The 4727-nt window shown below is 34.2% G+C and overlaps 1 long non-coding RNA gene across 2 annotated transcripts; it reads right to left on the reverse strand.

Moving 5' to 3' along the window:
* Positions 1-718: 718 nt before the first annotated feature.
* On the reverse strand, positions 719-2173 carry LOC107058730 (uncharacterized). 2 transcript variants are annotated; one of them, XR_001472291.1, is made up of 3 exons: positions 1980-2173; positions 1843-1915; positions 719-1295 (listed from the first exon to the last, which is right to left on the reverse strand). It is a non-coding gene; the product is annotated as an uncharacterized lncRNA (long non-coding RNA). The 2 variants fall into 2 exon arrangements; XR_001472290.1 differs by lacking the exon at positions 719-1295 and having other exon boundaries at positions 1500-1915.
* Positions 2174-4727: the final 2554 nt, after the last annotated feature.

Consider the following 4727-nt stretch of genomic DNA (forward strand, 5'->3'; position numbering starts at 1 on the left):
CAATTAGCCAAATAGTTAATTACCGGATAACCGTGTGTTAGCGGGCATTTCAGGTGCTTTCAAACCCTTCCTGAAATGCTAATAAGAACCCCGAATCCCTTTAAGTTTTCATTAGATTCCTGTTTTAGTCTTTTGAAAACAATAGTTTTTTCTTAATTTTACTTTAAAAATTAAGTGGCGACTCTTAAAATCAGTCCAAAATATATTTTCCTAATAAAACACTCAGCATCCTCCTTGTAAAGTACATACATGTGGAATAAGTATTGTAAAAAGGTGCACCCAACAGTGGCAAAAGGGAAGGACACTCATATGTGTGGAGAAAAATGAATGCAATAAAGGAAGAGATTGAACATAATATATGGTGGCAGGTAAATGAAGGAAATTCAAGCTTTTGATTTGACAACTGAACAAAACAGGAAGCTTTATACTTTATTGAGGGAGAAAATGCTATTGAAGAAGAAATAGAGATCAAGGAATTTATGCTAAATGGAAGTTGGAATGAAACAAAGTTGCTGACAAAACTGTCTCAGGAGATGAAGATAAAGGCTTTCATCCTTCCTGAATATTCTGGGAACTTTCTTCTATTAATTGTTTTCGAAATGCCGATTTTCCTGTCTGCGCTAAGGCGATAAGGAAAAAGAGAGGGGCCTTTAGTATGTGGAAAAAAAGGCAAAGATCACATTCCAACTAACGTTGACTGGTAAAAATGCAGAAGAGACTATGAGTTTATATGGTGTAAAGGACTTTCTTTTAAGGTGAATTTCTTCTGGTATGGAATAGGAAAATAGCTTCAGATGACAACCTCAAAAGAATGCACATTCCAATTGTTTCGGGATGTTGGTGTTGTGAAACAAAGAAGGAGGAAACTATGTCGCATCTTTTTTAAACAACCCCTATAGCCACTAGGCTATCGAGGCAGTTTGCTAGTTTTGCAGGTATAAACATTATTGGAATGCACCTTCAACAACTTATTATCACTTGGTGGAAACAAGATGATTCACCAAAGCTAAAAGTGATATATCAAGCTATGCCAACAATCATAATGTGGATACTTTGGAAGAGAAGGAACAACAAAAAGTATGGAGGAAATACTACATAAAACACAATGGTGGAGCAAGTTCAGGACTTGGTGAGAAAGTTCGTGAAGATTAAATACCCATGGACCAGAAATAAAAAATAAGTGAGTGGATTGCCATTATAAGCAAATTGAAAGATTACAGACCTCAGGTGCATTATCACAGTGTAAAATGAAGTCCACCTGAAGAAGGAAATCTGAAATGTAACACCGACGGAGCCTGTAGAGGAAACCAGGAATGGGATCATATAGTTTTTGACTAAGAAACCACACAAGAGATTTAGTGTTTGCTAAGGCTAGGGACATAGGGATGACAACCAACACAGAAGCAGAAGCACTAGCCAGTTATGAGTCATTGAACTACTGCTATGAAAATGGCTGTCGACAAGTCATTATAGAGATTGATTCACTGGCTATAAAAATGTACAGCAATGGAGAGTTCCATGGGAGATGATGGAAATTATTGAAGAAATAAGGCAGAAACTACAACAACTAAGTTCTCAAATCACTCACATTTACAGGGAAGGAAACAAGGTTGCGGATACACTAGCTAATAAAGTCATGGAGACACAAACAACAATGGAATATCATAGTTTTCAAGAGTTACCAAGCAAAATCAGAAAGCACATAAACAAATCAATCCCCAAATCTGAGGATAAGGAATAGAGCAATAAAGAGGCAACATCAACATTCATGACATCAAGCAAACAATTATTGTTGAAGAAGGAAAGCAACAATTGCAAAGGAAACAAGAAGCTATAAGAGACCTTGATTTTGGAACATTGAGCTAATCTAAGCTGGAACTCGGCAACATACGCTGGATCTGGAGTTTCCAACATCCTGCAATGGAAATAACATCAGTTCAAAGATGATGAAAAAGAATGGTGGGACAGAAGAAACTTACCTCCAACATAGTTGCAACACTTTCCAACAGAGTTGAAGGAAGATGAATGGTCAGAAGATACAAATAGATTTTAGGAGTTCATTTCTAATTTTAATTTTAATTTTTAGGGCCACTGGCTGGACCTTTATTTGAATTGGGCTGTAGCCAAAGAGTTTAATAAAATCGGTCCAATTTAATTTTAAAAAAAAAGAAATATAAACCTATAACTTATTTAATGGTACAAGAATAATAGATTTTGAAAATAATATCAATAATAATAATAATAATAATATTTTCGGTGTAATTTCATAAGTGTTGTATGAGAATGACATGATGTACGAAAACTAATATCTCTATCTTTGTAAGGTAGAGAGGTTGTTTTTAATATAACTTCGACTCATAAGAACAATTATTGAAACATAATTACAAGAATAATATGACAACAAAATAACAATAACAAAAAAGAAATTAAAAAAAATTACGATAGTTAAGAGGGAAGATAGACACGACCATTGAAGGAACAAGTAACAATTAATAAAACGAACAAGTAAAAAACATTACATACGTAATAAATAATATTAATACTAATAAATAAAGAAGTAGCAGAATAGACTAATATAACCCCTACCCCCACCTCGACTCTTCCCCTTAAAATTGTTATAATACTTGGCTACGTACAAAACTTCTACCCTAATTTCGAACCTTCAAATCTTTCTATCTATAGAATCACGTCCTCAATCAATTGAATCAAACAGTAAAGGCTGACTCATTTAATGTTGGGAAAAGGGTCAATAATACCCCTCAACTTTATTTTATTGGTTGACTATACCCTTGCCGTTAAAACGAAGTTATTTTTACCCTCGCCGTTACTAATCTCATCATTTATGCCCCTCAATTGAATGGAAAGCCCCAAATTGACTTAAATTGCCCAATTTGATTAAAATAACCCGATTTTCTGTTTTAATCATAACCCGACCCGCTAAACTAAATGAATTCATACCAAATTAAAAACCCCAAACCCATGGCCAACCCATCTAATTTCATGACCAAAATTTTTTAACCCATTCTCAGAAGAACATTCTTTAGGGCTAATGAATTTCTAAATCCCCTCTATAATTCTGTAGATAATCTAATTATAGATGGCCATCGTTGAGGTGAAGAATTTTGGTAGGTAGAGCTCATCTTCCAGTTTCGATTTGGATTCGCCAGTATCCCTGAGCATTTCTCCACTGGTGGATTTGAGTCCAAAAAATTCATAGCCCAAGTCACCGGAACTACTTGTTGTTTGTATTGCTCCTCTACCTTAGTATCCCTTTCTTTCGTCTTCACCGCTAGAAAATTTTGTACCGATAATGGTCATTAGCAGGAATCTTATTCACCATCTCCGCCTAGTGCATCATCCCCGGAGAGATATTCAAGCAGAAGTATTGACTCATCACCCAGAATTTCCGATGTTTGGGATCAGAATGTTGATTCTCCGATGAGAATCAACAATTACATACAACAGAATGCATCAGTTTTAGTTCCACCACCACTACCTCTTTTGATTAGTATTCCGGCTTCTGTACAGTCTCCACCACCACCATTTAAAAATTGGGTGAGTCCAAAAACTCCAACACCACCAATTTCAAAGCCTCCGGTTCTTGTAACTCCGTTAAGACTCATAGAACTTGAGAGTCCAATGTTGATTTGAGTTGTCTTGTAATAAGCAGCCCATTGAGAAGAATGAGCAGAGAAAAGTAGGCTTATCAAGTGATACTTATGAAAACAACGAGGAAACTCCAAAATCAAGGTTGAAGACTTTTCATTGGGATAAAGTAATATATTTCTGATCGGGAAAGAGTGTGGGATCAACTGAAATCAAGTTTGTTTAAGTAGGAAGTTTTTTGGGTCAGGAGATTACAGGGGTCGGGTATGGGTTTAAAATGGAAATGGGTCATTTAAAATAGTTTGGGTAATTTAAGTCAATTTGGGGATTTCCATCCAATTGAGGGGCATAAATGATGAGATTAGTAACGGCGAGGGTAAAAATAACTTCGTTTTAACGGTAAGGGTATAGTCAACCAATAAAATAAAAGATAAGAGTAGTATTTAGTAACTTTTGACTCGGACTATATATATGTCTAAAATTTCAAAATAGTAAATTTTGGACTTAATAAATTAAATGAATTGCAATAAAATGTTAAACTTGAATTTCTAATGTTCAAATTTTAAATCTATCTTGAGAATGAGGAAGATCTACAATATGACGCATATATTCATGCGATCCTAATAACTTTTGTACGCGTGTATGTATATATATATTTCTATTATATAGAAAGGTGAAGACGACCAGGACGACCAAGGGTACTTTTGTCAATTTAATAAAATTCCAAGCTTAATTTAATTGTACATTTTGCATTGAGAGTATTGAACATTCCAAAAAAACCAGCCAAAAGTTATGTAATTCCCTCTTTATCCACCATTAAGTTGTTGATTTCCATTGTCACACGTGTACAACACATTGGGAGGAGTAAAAGAAATTAATGCAAAGTTAAAACATGGACCCCATTTTTGACTCACTTCAAAAGTCTATGCATTCAAGACCACACATTTTTTTAAAAAAATAAATAAATAATTAATTTGAGTTCATATTTATTTTTGAATGTACTTACTACTTTTAATGAGATTTTTTTTCCTATTCAAAATTTAAATTCGAGGCCTTTTAATCATTTTCTTTCTTAATCTGGTTCGGTCATGAAAATATAGTTTTTATTTTATTAAAAAAAT

This window comes from Solanum tuberosum, unplaced genomic scaffold (genome assembly GCF_000226075.1).
Source record: "Solanum tuberosum cultivar DM 1-3 516 R44 unplaced genomic scaffold, SolTub_3.0 scf00616, whole genome shotgun sequence".
Taxonomy (NCBI): Eukaryota; Viridiplantae; Streptophyta; class Magnoliopsida; order Solanales; family Solanaceae; genus Solanum; species Solanum tuberosum.